We start from the raw sequence: 18,235 nt of genomic DNA on the forward strand, positions 1-18,235 counted from the left end.
ATGGACCTTATTCAAGTTCTGACAGTAACTCTTTGTTATTGGTACAAATGGCTTCAGAGGTATTTAATTACCATTAGTAATCATCGGTTTGCTGCTAGCTGGTGACATTCGGAATAGTAAGCAGGCTGCATTCTTTGTGTCCAGTGAGTTCATAGAAAGTTAAACCTACTTTTGACAACAGCCTCAAGCTTAGCCACCATTAGCCCCTCTTCAGTTACAGGATGATGTGTTTGAACAGTATGAATGATTAATGAAGGCTAAATGGGCCCATTTCTAGCTTTAAACCTTTTGTTGTTGGCAAAGGGCACCGGCAACTGGCAAGGTGAACAGGGACTCAAGTGTTGGGGTCCATGCTTACAAAGGAGATGTTAATTTAATTTTATGTTACTAGATGGTTAACTACAAACAATACTGTGATCCTACATATTATTTCCTCTTCCTCCTCCTCATCCGTCCCAATCCATTACCCGCCATTCTCAAGGTTTATGTGGTGTACTTCATGTGGAAGGGGAAACTAGTACAGCTTTATTATGGTCCATAGACCCATCAATGAACAAACAGTTGTTAATAATTCTCCCATCTCAGGAGAAGTACATTGTCCAAAATTAATATACATGGTTTCAAGTAATACCCATATCTGAAGGGGAAACTAGAAAAAACCCCCTCATATCTGTGTCATTGAATTAGTTGGTTTGCTTTTGTGAAGGTATGGATGTCTTTCCCTGTGTCCCTCTTCTTATGAGCTGGTCATTGACTGTAATAAAGTGAACTTGAACTTGAACTTGAATTTTCCCTGGTTCCAATCCCTTACTTTTCTATAGTTATGCTCTCATAGAAACATAGACTCATAGAATTGGAAGAAACTGCATGGTCCATCTAGCACAACCCCTGCCATGCACGAAAAGCACATTCAAAGTATCCCTGACAGATGGCCATTCTGCTTCTGTTTTAAAACTTCTAAGGAAGGAGCTTCCACCACACTCCGCAGCAGTGAGTTCCACTGCTGAACAGCTCGTTCAGCCAGGAGGTTCTTCCTAATGTTCAGGTAGAATCTCCTCTCCTCTAATTTGAATCCATTGCTCAGAGGCCTAGTCTCTAGGGCAGTAAAAAAAACAAGCCTGTTCCCTCTTCCTTATGGCATTCTTTCACATATGTCATGTCTCCTCTCAACCTTCTTTTATGCAGGTTAAACATGCCCAGCTCTTTAAGACGCTCCTCATAGGATTCATGGTCTCCAGACCTTTGATCATTTTAGTTGCCCTCCTCTAGATAACTTCCAGATTGTCAATATCATTTTTAAACTGTGGTGCCCAGAATTGGACACAGTATTCCAGGTGAGGACTGACCAAAGCAGAATAGAGGGGCACCATGACTTTCTTCAATCTAGATACTATATTTTTCCTCACCTCCCATTCCTCCAAATTTCCAGATTAACTACATGGCTCCAAAATGTGGCAAAGGAAAATCTGGACACATGGAGACAGCCAACATCAGCCTATGGTCAAGATGGCAAAAATTATTACTGAGGAATAACACGCAAGATAAGAGAGGCTTCAGCAGTGTTTGCTACGTCTATTGAATTCTTTCCAAAATCATCATTGTGCGGCAGATCCCAATTGACCTTCTAGATATTGACTGGTGAACTAGATAACAATCAGTTCAGTCCAGTTTCTTATAACATAAGTGATTTCTGCTATATACATTTCTGTTTCTTCAACTTTGAACTCAATAAAGGTATTTACATTGCATAGAATGTCCAGCCATTTCCATGGGGGAACTTTGGTAAGCGCAACACATCAATCGGATTTCAGCCAATATTGACTTATCTGACAGAGATGTGACAGGATAACAAAATAACATCTGTGAAATGTTTTGCACATCTGAAAGTGTAAAGCACCACAGAAATAAGTATTGTTATCACTGGCTGACAGAAATGAAAGAAATTGTAAAATCCTGGATGCAGTAACATTTCACAGTAAGCCATGGTTTGTGTCAACCATGACTTATTGCCTAAACCATGAATTATATGACAAATGACCAGCTAAACCATTTCTGACTTACTTTTCTCTCATTGTTTTTGCCAGCTCCTGTTTAAGGGAAAACACCCAAGTGAATAAGTCATGGACAAACTAAAATAATAATCTTCTAGCCTCACAAAAACCAGGGATTAAATAAAGCAGAGTTCATAACCCAAGATATAAAATATATGCTATGATGGTGGTGTTAACTGGTTAACAAACTAGTAGAGATGGGTTCACATGGCACAAACCATATTTCAACAAACCAAACCATGGCTTGCCATAAATTATTTCAGTTTGCCAGGTTCCTATGACAGCCCCCCTCCAAAAGTATCAAAAGGAGGCGGAATATTTTTACAGGTCCTACAGCCCACACCTTGATGATTCTCCCAAAACACATCTCCATTTCCTACACTTTTCCATACATGCATGGAAATGTAAATATATATATTTCAATATTTGAAACAATTTACTTGATGGCAATGACTCAACCCAACTCTGTACCAAACACATTTTTCAAATCCCCAAAGAGGCAGGAGGATATTAATTAGCTTCATGCTCATTACTCAGCAAATGCACAGGCGGTAATTGCACCTATGCTGTATTTTGCTCTCTGTCACAGGATCTTGCTTTTATTAACTACAGTCATTTAAGGTTCTGTGTAGCTGTAGCGGCAGCACATGAATGCCAGGGCTCCAGTGAGTCATTCACCCGTGCAGAGCTGTCAAGACAATTTGCCAGTCCAGGTGCAAAACCTACTCACCCATCATGATAAAGATGAGGGGATTATTTTTTTAAATAAAAAAGGAAAGGAAGATATTTGTCAAGAGAAATAAGAATTATTTGCTTCAGACAAGTGGATGAGTATGATTTGGCTGAAGAAATGGCTACAGTAATTTTCAACTGATTCCGCAAAAGGATTTGTACTAGTGTTGTTTGTGTTTCCCCACTTACTCCAACCCTCCCCTTTTTCTGGATTCATTTCCTACCGGGGAGATTTTTATTCCTCTTCCTCCCCTCTTATTTGTATTCTCCTTCTACTCCTTTTTTACTTTCTGTGTGATTTGCTCCAGTAATGTAACACTGTTTTTCTTCCCCCTTTTTCTTCTGTTGACCTGTACAACCTCTGCTTATTTTCCCATAGCTTTATAATCCTCATAATGAAGGATGGTGGCTGAAGGGAAGGGATTTGTAGCCCCAAAAAGGTAACATTTCCAAGTTTCCCTTTTCTTTTTCTTTTGAATTACCATTTTTCAATTGATCCATTGGGTCTACTCTAGATCAGACTAATCAACTGGATTCTACTCATACCGTTGATGGTTATTATTTCTCATTGTCTTCAATGCACTACTTTATTTACTGAGATTGCACAAAGAGGCACTGTGCACAAAGTGACAATAAATGATATACAATCCATTATACAATATTGCTATCTAGCAATGTAGCCCAACTGTGGTGTAACAAAATAGATATAGAGCTACACTCTGAAAGCAAATAAAGGAGTTCAGCTTCTATTTTGATGACCAGTGAGATCCTAGTGACCAGTTCTAGTAGCTTTTGCAAACTTTGCCTGTCATTTTACACTAATTCTAGCTGATTAGGGACCATACAGTGAATGTGACCATGTCATAACCACAACTATCCAATGGACTGGGATCAAACCAGCCACATCAGGAGTAAAGTGATGTTTTCTTGCCTAGTCTGATCATGGGTGTGATGCTAAACTAATGAAGAGTTGCCTAGTGAATTTGGATGGGAGACCACCAATGAATACCATGTGCTGTCAGCAATATTTCAGAGGAATGAATGGGCAAAACAACCTCTGAGTATTCCTTGCCTCAAAACCCCTATAGGACCTCATGAAATTCATTGGGTCACCCCAGTTGATAGGCATCTTGAAGGCACCTACCGTGTTTCCCCGAAAATAAGACAGTGTCTTATATTAATTTTTGCTCCCAAAGATCCTCTAGGTCTTATTTTCAGGGGATGTCTTATTTTTCCATGAAGAAGAATTCACATTTATTGTTGAACAAAAAATGAACATTATATACAGTAGTTGTCATCATAAACCAGCATAACCAAACTATGAATCCTATCAAGAATTTCTTGTTATGACCATTATTTCCATGTACAACACGCTGGTATGTACATTTACCGATCCTGCATGCTCTGGTGTTCTGTTCGGCGGGCATGCTTCCAAACAAAAACTTACTTTCAGGGGAGGCCTTATATTTAGTAATTCAGCAAAACCTCTACTAGGTCTTATTTTCTGGGGATGTCTTATTTTAGGGGAAACAGGGTACATAGTGACACACTATTGATTGTTCCATATTCTCCATCATTTCCATCAGAGATGAAAACCAAGAGACAAGTGGCCAAGCAATATCAGAGTGTGGTCAGTTACTAATTTGGGTGAACACATAAGTTAGGTGAAGCTGGAGCAGTTTACTTTTCTCTGAGTCTACAGGGAAGGACACGATTCTGCTTTCTCTCTCATCCTTGCTAAGTTAACAAAGAGCACTTTTCACTTTTAGCTCAACTTTCAGCAACTGAAATAAGTGAAGGACCAAGCGGGAAAAGAGAGGAAGAGAGAGAAACTGGGACATTTCTAAAGTATTTGAAAAAGTGGCACCATAAGCTATTACTTTAGACTAACCAAGTTGGGAACTTGGAAGGTATGATGTTCTGATGTCACATCACTACACAACTACTCAAATCTGATTACCTGTTAACATCACTGGAAACAAACAAAGAGAACAAACCATTACAAAACCAATAGAATTTTGTTCTAAAAGAGGGTGCTTTTTGAAATTATAAAGGGGCAGCCAATTCAGCAAGCAAGATCAAGTGATAAAGCTTTTCTTGGAATGTCATATTTTAAAATTATTTTTGTTGTTGTTTATTTGTTCAGTCGCTTCTGACTCTTTGTGACCTCATGGACCAGCCCATGCCAGAGCTCTTTGTCGGCCATTACCACCCCCAGCTCCTTCAAGGTCAAACCAATCACTTCAAGGATACCATCCATCCATCTTGCCCTTGGTCGGCCCCTCTTCCTTTTTCCTCCCATTTTCCCCAGCATCGTTCTCTTCTCCAAGCTTTCCTGTCTTTTCATGATGTGGCCAAAGGACTTCATCTTTGCCTCTAATATCCTTCCCTCCAGTGAGCAGTCAGGCATTATTTCCTGGAGTATAAAACAGAAGACATAACTATGAAGAATTACTGTCTTGCTTTAGAAAAACATTCCCAAATGCAAACTTCTGAAATGGTCCAGTCCATTAAAAGCTTCAATACACCGTTCTTCTGAGCACAGAAACCATTTCATTAGAATAATATTGCAACTAACTATGGATGAACAGAATAGCTGAAGGTCAAGGATCAGAGTCCAGCCCCAGGAAGGATATGACATCCTTTCAAATATTTGAACATGGCTATTGTGGCATCTCTTCACTTCTCCAGTATATTCCATTAACTGCCAAAGAAGCATCCTATGAAATCCTGTTCAGTGAGAAGCACTGAGAACAGTGGCTCCCACATTTGCCAGATGTTTTGGACTTCAGTTCCCAGATGGCCTAACCACCTTGAGCAATGAGGGCTATACTGTGGCGCAGGCTGTGGGCTCGGGCTGTGGTGCAGGCTGGAGAGCAGCTGCAATGAATCACTGCAATGAATCACTCTGACCAGGAGGTCATGAGTTCGAGGCCCGCTCGGAGCCTATGTTTGTCTTGTCTTTGTTCTATGTTAAAAGGCATTGAATGTTTGCCTATATGTGTAATGTGATCTGCCCTGAGTCCCCTCGGGGTGAGAAGGGCGGAATATAAATGCTGTAAATAAATAAATAAATAAATAAATATACTGTATAGTGCTATAATAGCACAGAGTCATAAGAATCTGAATTTATATTGTGTGCTTTGAGGAAGGGCAAGTGAGTTTATAACTGAGATTGGGGGGGGGGGGGAGAGAAAATGGAGTGGAACTTGACCCTGGTTTTAAATATGAGATGGAAAATAAAGAAAGACATGTTTTCATGCTAGTGAGACTGGTGATGGGAACGAACAGGGGGACACAATGCTTTGACAGTAATAGCTAGGAAAGATCAATGAATAGGAATTCTGCCTTCAGCGCTGTTGAATTTCAGACACCGCAAGAGGCCCCAGGTAGAAACACTTTATGAGTTTGCAAGGTGACAAACACACAAGGAAGCATTCAGATAAAGATGTCGTAGCCTCCAGCCATGAGCACAGATGAAGACAGGAGACCCGGGAGAAGGGTGCAGAGAGACTCGCGAGTGTTCATAATGAAGTCATTTACAAAGTTCTGAAATGTCAAGTGTCCAAAAAACCCTGCAGTGGGAGGATATTTTGATTGTGCTATTTATAAGCGATAGAAATGTGACGGCTGCCTGCTCCAGCGATAAAGCATAATTACTGCAAGCACCTCCCGGCACCAGAGAAACGCACGCAGATGCATGTGGATATCAAATCCAGGCAGAAGGGAAAATGCCCCCTTGTTGTGCACAAGGAACGGATGATCATATGTTGAGGAACTCACAGAGACCCTCATTCAACCAAAGCACAGCGGCAGTCACCACCTGCAGACACGGCTGGTGGCACACAAGGGGATGGGTATGTCTCTTACAGAGCAGCTGTCCTCCGCCGGAGCAAGGGACAACATCCTCCTCTGCATAACGCAACCAGCAGTTGGCTTTCTTATCTCCCTGGTCCTGGGCATAATGACTCGGAAGGAGATCCCATTCAGTTCAATGGAACTCGGCTCAAAAGAAGCATGTTTTGGATCCCAGCCATCCTGGGACATGTAGGTAATTTGAAACTGGACAAAGCAAGCCTAGCTTAAGAAGATTCTAGAAAAATACATTTATTTTTAGTTGTGAACTTTGTTTTTAATCCATTTTAGTATAACATAGATGGAAAATACACACAAAGAGAGAATCATACAGTTGAAAGAGATCACAAGAGCCATCTAGTCCAACCCCATTCTTCATACACAGCTTGTTTTTATCTGCAGCTTTGCTGTGTCTGTTGGATTTTATATTGGTTGGTTTTATATTAGTATGCTGTTTTATGTAAATGTATATTGCTTTTATGCAAATGTATGTTGTTTATGTAAATGTAGGACGGGCTGTGGTGCAGGCTGGAAAGCAAGCCAGCTGCAACAAATCAACAAATCATGAGTTCGAGGCCAGCCCAGTGACTGCAAATCACTCTGACCAAGAGGCCATGAGTTCGAGGCCAGCCTGTGTCTTTTCTCTGTCTCTGTTCTATGTCATGGCATTGAATGTTTGCCTTTATGTGTGCAATGTGATCCGCCCTGAGTCCCCTTCGGGGTGAGAAGGGCGGAATATAAATGCTGTAAATAAATAAATGTATACTGCTTCGTTGCAGCACTATAGTGTGCTTTTTGTGAGCCACCCCAAGTCCCTTTGGGGAGATGGTAAGGTAAAGGTAAAGGTTTCCCCTGACATTAAGTCTAGTCATGTCTGACTGGGGATTGGTGCTCATCTCCATTTCTAAGCCGGAGAGCCGGCATTGTCCATAGACACTTCCAAGGTCATGTGGCTGGCATGACTGCATGGAGATCAGCTTGTGATCTACTAGGATCTCTTTTACATGGAATGTTTTCAAGCCAGTTGTCACCTATCATATATCTGTGCATTTTATTTTTATTGCCTAAGTGTAGTACCATACATTTCTCCCTTTTGAAATTCATTTTGTTAGTTTTGGCCCAGCTCTTTGATCTCTTAAAATCATTTTCAATTCTGATCATGCTCTCTGGGTTATTAGCTATCCCCCCCAATTTGGTGTGATCTGCAAATGTGATAAGCATGCCCTCTAGTATGCCATCCAGGTCACAGATAAAGATGCTGAGTAGCACTGGGCCCAGGACAGACCTTGAGGCACCCCACTAATCACTTCTTTCCAGGCTGAAGAAGAGCCATTGGTAATTCTTGGGTGACAATGAATGCTAGTTAATGTTAATTTGCAAATATTTAGACAGATGAAAGAAAATAACGATGACCAGGATGATCAGATCAGAACAAAAATGCTGATTACTGCTTCTTGTATCATGCATATTTAAAAGCCAACCAAACATTTTAATTGTAAAAGAAAGGCAATCCAGCATGCTTATCCAGTTTATGGGTATTTCGTTGTGCTGAGACCTGAAACTCTGCAGGCAACATTTTGCCCTTTCAAATCAACTCCCTGAATGCAACCAGCAAAGGGGAGGAAAGGGGTCCTTATGTCGATTCAAGTGATGGGGACATCACTTGACTTGATCCTTTTAAGGAACTAAAATAAGAACACACAGCCTTCCCCGACAACAGCAGAACTGTGCCCCAGATTTGCCAAATTGCAGAGTGCTTGGAAGAGGTTAATTGGAGAAAGCTGGGCTGCCGAGGGGCAGTCGAGGCGGCCGCTTCCTCCACATGCTTGCTGGCTTACCCCGCACCCGGCCCACCCCACTCCCTCCCACCCCACCCAGCAGCCTGTGTCATTGCTGTCGCCAGCACCCTGGCTGTGAGTCCACTCCCCAGCCTCGCTGGCTCCTCATTTCTACACGCTTCACTTTCCTGGGCCACTCGGAGTTGGCGTCATCCATCTAGTCACAGCTCTCTAAGTTTGCCATGTGCACTGACCCTGCACTGACCCCGAACCATGATACAAACTATGGGATTGTAATTAATCTCTAATTACCCACAATACCTCACTCTGTCCTCACCAGCCTGCTGTTCAGGTCTTTTCCTGACCACTTCCAGTCCCTAATGGAGCGTTCAAAGCTCTGCGGACCTCAGCGCTTGGAAAAACAAGGGAGCCACTGTGAACTCGGCAAGAATGTGGGACGAATTCAGGCAACCTGTTTTAATCCCTGTGATCACAATAGTCATGGAGCATTTAGCACATATAGGCCAAGATCTTGCCTGGGCAGTGTAAATGTGCAATCATGTAATACTACAGTAGTTGGGCTACACCCTCTTTTCTGAGGAATACAAAACATGTGCAAGTTTTAGTACATTGGATGGTGTGCCTGCTTCTTGACCCATTGGGCAATGAGGAATGCCCATTGCCTGGTTTTTTAGTTCCAGAGAGAGGGACATCAAATACATAGGGACACCTCTTAATTAGTGTTATATTACCTTTCCCCTTGGTCAAACCCTTCCCCAACTTTCCTGTAGGGCTACCTATGTAACACAAAAGCTTTAATAAAAAAATTATATATAAAAAATACAGTAGAGTCTCACTTATCCAAGCTAAACGGGCCGGCAGAAGCTTGGATAAGCGAATATCTTGGATATTAAGGAGGGATTAAGGAAAAGCCTATTAAACATCAAATTAGGTTATGATTTTACAAATTAAGCACCAAAACATCATGTTATACAACAAATTTGACAGAAAAAGCAGTTCAATACGCAGTAATGTTATGTTGTAATTACTGTATTTACAAATTTAGCACCAAAATATCACGATGCATTGAAAACATTGACTACAAAAATGCGTTGGATAATCCAGAAACTTGGATAAGTGAGGCTTGGATAAGTGAGACTCTGCTGTACACTGATAAATACATGCCATTGCATGACTGGAATTGTCAATCACAACTCGAATAGACCCATTGAATTGATTCATAAATTTTGAATGAAGATATAGGTCAAGCCAACTGTTTCTATGGCTCTACTGTAATTGTGGCTGGGAACATACACTCCATCTGTTCCAGTTGACAGTCCTGATTAATACTCTGTCTTTTCCCTTTTTCAGCTGCTTTTCAACTGTTCCAGTTTCTCTCTTATGCTCCAACTTTCCTCCTTTGTCCTCAACTCAACTTCAGTTGAAGCAAACTGAGTTCAAAATGCAAAAATAATGTGCCTTTCATTGACTCAGGAATGGGGGTCAAGAGGAGTGGACAGAGTCTTGCCCTTCCCAGTAGCCTGAAGCTGAAGCAAACCATTGCAATGCTATTCTTCCTCTTTAATAACTTTTGCCCTCTTGTCCACATTCTGATATCTAATCCTGACTTTAGACATTGCATCTCTAAAACGTTAGAAGGTATATAGTAACAGGTCAATAGTGAAATTTTCACGCTTGTGGAACTCATCTTATACAACCAAGAACTGAATACAGACATTCTCTGAGTTACAAACATTTGACTTACAAATGACTCATAATTAAGAATGGGGCTGAGACACAAGGAAGTGAGAGAAATTTACACCTCAGGAGGGAAATGCAGTCCTGGAAGAATTATCATGGGGAAAAAGTGTCTCCATTGAAACTTTCTCACCAGTCTTTGTTTCCACAGTGAGCCACATTTTTCAAAATACAATCATTACAGGGACAAAAAGTGAGGTGAAATCTTCTGAACAGGGGCACAGACAGCAAAACAAATACCAAAAGGGTGTTAACTTCTTAACTGTGAGAGCTGTTCAGCAGTGGAACTCTCTGCCTGGCAGGGGTTGGACTTCTCTATGATTCTATGATTCCCTATGCTATCCAAAGCGTGTGTGTATGTGTGTGTGTGTAGATAGATATAGTAAAGAGTCCCCAGTGGTGCAGCGGATTAAATTGCTGAGCTGCTGAACTTACTGACTGAAAGGTCAGCAGTTCAAATCTGAGGAGCAGGGTGAGCTCCCATGGTTAGCCCCAGCTTCTGCCAACCTAGCAGTTTGAAAACATGCAAATGTGAGTAGATCAATAGTAGATTAATAGGTACCGCTATTGACTCCATGCAGTCATGCCAGCCACGTGACCTCGAAGTTGTTTATGGACAATGCTGACTTTTCAGCTTAGAAATGGAGATGAGCACCAACACCCAGAGTTGGCCACAACTAGACTTATTGTCAGGGAAAAACATATATATATATACACACACACACACACACACACACACACACACACACACACACACATACTAGCTGTGCCCGGCCATGCGTTGCTGTGGTGAAGTATGGTGGTATGGGAAATAAAGTATTGAGGAATTGGTGGCAGTTAAGATAAAGGGTCCCCTGGGCTGAGTGGGTTGCTAGGAGACCATGTGAGCGGGGCTTAGCCTTCTAACTGGCAGCAAATTGGATAAAAACAATTATTCCTCTCCCTCTAATTAGGACTTTATTTTTCTTTTCTTTTTGTTGTATCAACCTAGAGGCATGGATGAGGGGATGTGCTGTCAATTTTCGAGGTTGTGGGATGTTTACTTTTGTTGTCTTGTCCGCTGCACTCTTTTATATATATATATATAGAGTAACTTGGGTACTGTCTATACATCCATTGCACAAAAACGCAGTCAAATGTGTAAGGGAACTGACATGAGACCACAAGTCACTGGTCACAGATATCTTTAACCGTGGATATCAACAGTTCATGGTCTGTGCCACGATCTGCTGTTGAGAGTGCCAACAGCAGGCCTCAATCTGCTACAAATCAAAAGCACCCTCAAATGTTTGCCAGGAGACAGCAGTTGGATGCATGGAGAGAAGGGTGAAGAAAGAAGAATGTTTGCAAGGAATGGACAAAGATATTGCCAATGAATTATTGTTAAAGACAGTCAAAGGAGAAAAATACTTTTCTTCAGAGTTTTAATAGTTTGACTTTGGACAAGGATACAGCAAACAAACTATATCCATACTCCAGTTTTAGGTGTAGTCTCAAAGTATGAGCTGCTGAAGGATACTCATTTCCTTTAGTTTTTAAAAAAACAAAACAAAAAGCAACTTGTTCCTTTACTCTTAGGCTAGATCTACACTGTCAAATAATGCAATTTCAGAATGCATTTAGCTGGATTATATGAGTCTACACTGCCATTTAATCCAGTTCAATGCCATTAAGCTGCATTATGAAACTGCATTATATGGCAGTGTAGATCCAGCCGTACTCACACACACATGCATACATATGCAGAGGCCAGAATCCTGATGGATTTTTGCACATGTCTAAGTTCCTTTACGGACATGCTTGGACATTTAGTCCAATGTGCAACATCAGTATTCAGTTCAAGATCACAAAAATTAAGTTACACCTCCTGATACACATTCTTGATCTATGTACATCAAACTGCTACTCCTGAAATTGGCAGTAGTAGTGCTTCAGGTTTGCAGTTGCTTTCACTTATTATAGTGCATTCACTTACAGTATTAGCCTGGTATCTGTGTGGATACATGGAACTGTAAATACTATATTTTTACTATACTTGGACTGGAAGCATACCATAGAATAGAACTGAAGGATCTAGAGGGACTCACAAACATTTCTATGAGGAATGCTTTTTGGAATATAGGTAAGTGAAATTAATGAATTATTAATAAATGAATAATTAATAAAAAATATGCAAAAATAGTATCCACTGTGCCCCCCTAAAGTATCCCGGAACACTATATTATTCCCAAATATTTGTGTTACTTTCAGAAGTCCTTCTCAAAATGGTGACAGGAAGTAATAATAATAATAATAATAATAATAATAATAATAATAATAATAATAACAACAACAACAACAATAATAATAATAACAATACACTTTATTTATATTCCACTTTATCTCCTCAGAGGGACTCAGAGCTAATTACAGAACACATATGAGACAAACATTCAATGCCATTTACACAACAACATACAATACACAAACAGAGGTAAAGGTCTTCCCCCCCTTTTCATCTCCGGCATCTGGAGGCAACGATTAACTACCGGCCATCCTGTTATCCGTAGATATCTCCAATCTGTTGCCGGCATGTTTTGCATATCTGCATGAGGCACCCTTTTACTTTCCCGACGAGGCCATACCTATTGATCTACTCACATTATATGCTTTCGAACTGCTACGTAGGTTGGCAGAAGCTAAGGCTGACAATTGGGAGCTCACCCTGACTTGTGACTTTGAACTGCTGACCCTCCGGTGGACAGATTTCCTGAAGCTAGCAGTTTAACCTGCTGAGCTATTGCACTCCCTATGTCACCCCCTTCTCTATTTTGAGCGGGGCTGCAGAGGAAAATTGAACGAATAGGATTCAGGGGTATTGAAACCAATTTGGTGTTGGAGTTGATTGCGTCCCACTTTCACACTGTTACTCATCCTTGAAAATGACAACCTCTTTATGTCCCAAATGCATATGCATTAGGAGAAGCCCTGCCAATGAATCAGGACTAAAAGCAATAACCCAGCAGTACATTCCAGGAATGTTTGTGTCCCATTATTGAAGCCCTTCTGTTTCAAAAACTGTGTTTTGCATCCTATTTTTTTTCTGTCTGCTTTACTGCCCCAGCTTTCTGCCTCTGCAGCTGAGAAATATTCTGTATCTGCTCTTGGAAGCGTTGCTTCAACCAGTGGTGGCCAATTGGCAAATTTCCTCCAGGAACTCATGAAAGAAAGAACTTCTTTGTGTTTTGTGTTGATTTGGGGAACATCTCCCTCTCCACTCCCTCCTATCTCTCATAAGAGCTGAGCAATATCAGTTTGCCTTCAATCATTCCAGAGACCATCATACAGCTACTGAAAAGGCCATTTTCCCGCCATATTTTTCGCTCCCTCACTCCCTTTATTGATTTTCTCTCTAAAGACTTTAATTTGCTCTTGCAGACTTGCCACAGATGAGAGAAGAAGTTCTACAGATCACATAGCAATAGCATCCTACCCTAGAATGGGTCATTCACACCTCACATAAGAATATGAGCTACCTGCAGATATCTATCTGTGTCTTGGTTTTTAAAACCTCTTTGTAGTTTGCACACACACACACACACACACATATACATGCACACACACCCTGTGTGTGTGTGTGTGTGTGTGTATAGATATATATATATATGTTTCTTTCTTCACATTTGGTTCGCAAGTCTTTCTTCAGTTTTCATTCTTCATACTGTGCTATCTGAAATATACCAATAATTGCTGCTACCTAAATTCTGGTTCTTTCTCTTTCACTCCTTTCTCCTGTACTGCACATTCAAGCAGCCAATGAATAAGGACGTTTAAAAATATAACGCTCACCATTTTTAGCTCTCAGATGATTAAATCATATTTCAGAGTTGTTTCACACTCCGAGCTGTGTCTTCAAGTGTTTACAGTGGCTGCGCTAGCATTTCTCGCAGTTAAGAGCTTACACATATCTTGGAAAAAAATATGAAAGGCTGAGACATGTTCTTACACACAGAATATGGATGCATCCTGGAGAACGTTCGGCAATCGTAGTTTCCTGAAAGGCATTCCTGCATGTTCAGGGAATTAGTGATTTGGTGCATAGGGAGAAAGCCCTTTCACTGCTAAAAATATACAGTCAAGTCCACAGGTTCCAAATTAAGAAGCTTTGTTAAGATTATGGTTAAGGAGGAAATGAGATAAGTAGCATGGGGATAAGATAGTTTACTCTCTAAACAAATTCTACACACTATGCAGTCTTAAAGAAGAATTTCACTATATTCATATATAGCAAGAATCATTCATGACACTCCCAGATGAGAAAAGGAGAGTTCAGAAAAGGTCAGCCCCATTTCTATCCAGGTTGAAAATCAGGAGAACCAGCATGATATAGTGGTTTGAATGCTGGACTAGGGATGCATTTACAATGAAGAATTAATACAGTTTGGTACCATTTTAGTGGCCATGAACCAGTACTAGTGAATCATGGAAGTTGTAATTTTATAAGGTCTTTAGCTCTATCTGCCAAAGAGGAGTGGTGTCCCAGCAAACTACAACTCCCATGATTCCACATCATTGATTAGAAAATGTCATTAGTGGAATTTCTTTTTGTGAGAAAAAAGAAAATAACTACCTAATTTTGTGGTTTGATTCAAGTATTTATTTATTGTGTTGTCGAAGGCTTTCATGGCCGTGATCACAGGGTTGTTGTATGTTTTCCGGGCTGTATGGCCATGTTCCAGAAGTATTCTCTCCTGATGTTTCACCCACATCTATGGCAGGCATCCTCAGAGGTTGTGAGGTATGGAGAAACTAAGCAAGGAAGGTTTATATATATCTGTGGAAAGTCCAGGGTGAGAGAAGAATGTTGTGGGCTAGGCTGGGGCTTGAAACCCACCTAAGGTCTGTAAAAATATGTTGTAAATGTATAGTTATTATTATTAGAGGGGGCAGGTCAATTTTTAATAACACATCTACACTGTAGAATGGATGCAGTTTGATACCACTTTAACTGCCCTGGTTCAATGCTATGTAGTAGTAATAATAATAATAATAATAATAATAATAATAATAATAATAATAACTTTGTGTTGTTGAAGGCTTTCATGGACGGGATCACAGGGTTGTTGTATGTTTTCCAGGCTGTATGGCCATGTTCTAGAAGTATACTTCTAGAAGATAGCCATACAGCCCGGAAAACATACAACAATAATAACTTTATTCTTATATCCATCCCCATCTCCCGGAAGGAACTCAGAATGGCTTACATGGGTACCAAGCCCAGTGGAACAAAAATTAAAATATAACACCATAAAATGCATGTACATTGAAAAGCATAATCAACATACAAACATGTAAACCATCATTAAAAACATAAACTCAACAGCAACTGAGTCCCGTAGCCGAGCCAAGTAGATATGGTCAGAGCAATAAGACGGGCTTGTGCAGGGACAAGGCTGGTGATAAAGCGCCAAGGCTAGATATTAAATAGGGCTCGAAAGGCCAAGTCAAATTTTTAAACAGATTAGTGAAAAGAAACATTGGAAGAGCCACGTTTTCAGATCTTTCCGGAAGATGGCCAGGGTGGGCGATGATCTAGTCTCTCTGGGGAGGGAGTTCCAGAGCCAGGGGACCACCACCGAAAAGACCCTCTCCCTCGTCCCCACCAACCGCACTTGTGACGGTGGTGGGAGGAAGAGAAGGGCCTCCCCAGCAGATACTCAGGTTCATGCAGGTTCATAGCGAAAGATGCAATCGCAAAGATAGGCTGGACCCAAACCATTATGGGAGTTGTAGTTTGGGGGGGGGGGGCACTATTTGGCATAGAAGACTACACGTGTTGTGAAACTACAACTCCCATGATTCCATAGCACTGAGCCATGGCAGTCAAAGTGGTGTCAAACTGCATTAATTCTACAGTGCAGATGCACCCTTGGTTGCTGCTGCCATCTATTTTCACTCTTTAATCTTTTGCCAGATTATACTTTTCCTTCATTTTACTCAGGTACAAAGACAGGAAAGTCTTCTTTTCATACTCGTCTCCTTTCAACTTATTCAACTTGTCAAATACAGTAGTTTAATAAAATCTTTTCAAATTGCTGTGACTGTTTATATTGTTTAAATTGGTCAAATTGATTCTATTGTATGTACTACTCAGATCTTGGATAGAGAACAGGATATAAATATTATGTCCACAATGCTTGGGACCAAAAATGTATTGGATATCTGTCCCTCCCCCCCCCCCCCCCACCGCAACTCAGATTTTAAAATACCTGTATTTGCAGACATGGACATAATGAGATCTTTAGCAGATGGGACTCAAGTCTAAACACAAAATTCATATTAATATGCACTTTATATGCATAGCCTGAAGGTAATTTTATAAAACACTAGCTGTGCCCGGCCACGCGTTGCTGTGGCAAAGTATGGTGGTATGGGAAATAAAGTATTGAGGAACTGGTGGTAGTTAAGGTAAAGGGTAAAGGTTTTACCTTACATTAAGTCCATTATAAATGGGTTATATAGCTGTGTGGAAGGGCCTTGAGTCTACACTGCCATATAATCCAGTTAAAATCGGATAATCTGTATTTTATAGGCAGTGTGGAAGAGGCCTAAGTGAGGCCTAACTCTGCCTGGCCCCTGGGCTGAGTAGGTTGCTAGGAGACCAAGTGGGCAGAGCTTAGCCTTCTAAATGGCAGCAATTGGATAAGAACAATTATTCCTCTCCCTCTAATTAGGACTTTATTTTTTCTTTTCTTTTTGTTGTATGAACGTAGAGGCATGGATGAGGGGTTGTGCTGCCAAGTTTAGTGTTTCTGGGATGTGTAGTTTTGTTGTTTTGTCCTAGGCCGAAATTTCATTACCCTTTTATATATATAGATATTTAATAAGTTCATGCCTGAAACAAAGTATGTGTATACAGAATCATCAGAAAGAAAAGGTGCCACTATCTCAACCACCCATGTGGAAAATTTTGGATTTTGGAGTATTTTGAAATCTGTAATTCTATATAAGGGATGCTTAACTTATATTATACAGTATAGTATGGTATAATTTGTATTATATCTTTTTGCTAAGAAGAATCAAAGAATTGTAATTTGGAAGAGCTTTGTGAGCCTTCACATCCAACCCATTGCTGAATGCAGGATCTCCAGCTAGAGTTCATATTTCATTAGTCTACCCCATGTTATGCGTGTAGAACATCCCAAGTTCAATGCTCTCATTAAAAGGATCAAGCAGATGCTTGGAAAGTCCACCTGGGAAGGGGAAGAGGTGCTGCTCACAAGAATAAACACAATTGTATACAAAAAGGAAACATCTGAGATCATATAAGACATCTTCATATGTACCACAAACCTCAGCTCAGTTCTGTCCTACATACGATATTAATTCCAGCTCCAAGCTCTTAGGTCAACATGGAGTGACCTTTTGCCTTCCGCTTTGGACGTTAACTCCCATAACCTCTTATTGCTGGCCAAGATGAGTCAAGCTGCTGGAAGTCTACAATATCAGATGGATTGGCAACAACATCTGAATGACCAAAGGTTCAACATTCTTCCTTTGAACAAAAAAATAATAATGAAAGGAAGGGATGCACTTTAAGAACGGATCCTGCTGGGAAATATACTAAGTAAACCCCTAATTCTCTTGTTGGCATGTTTTGACACTTATGCTTCCTAACTGAGAAGGAAACCATTAGCAACTCCTACCTTTGCAAAGAAAGAGACAAGCGTCCAGAGATTATGTTCATTTGGTACTATCAGTCCATTACATGCTCAGCTTGTATAAACTTGACAGATATCATACATTCAAGAAAACAAAGCAAAAACAAAATACCTCCCCCTACTCTCAAACCACAGGGTTTTCAGAGTATGCTTCTTAACATTTGTTTAGAAACTGGTGAAGAAGGACCCCTGTTGTAACTCTTTGTGCACCTGGAAAAGAAACCTCCATCTCGTGGTGTGGCTCCCTGGAGTTTAAGGTAGGTATGGGGGTACAATTATGATTGCGATATTAGTGGCATGATCACAAATACAGAGCAATTACAGATCTGTAATTCTATGTTATAAATCCATAACTACAATG

This window comes from Anolis carolinensis, chromosome 3 (assembly GCF_035594765.1).
Source record: "Anolis carolinensis isolate JA03-04 chromosome 3, rAnoCar3.1.pri, whole genome shotgun sequence".
NCBI lineage: Eukaryota > Metazoa > Chordata > Lepidosauria > Squamata > Dactyloidae > Anolis > Anolis carolinensis.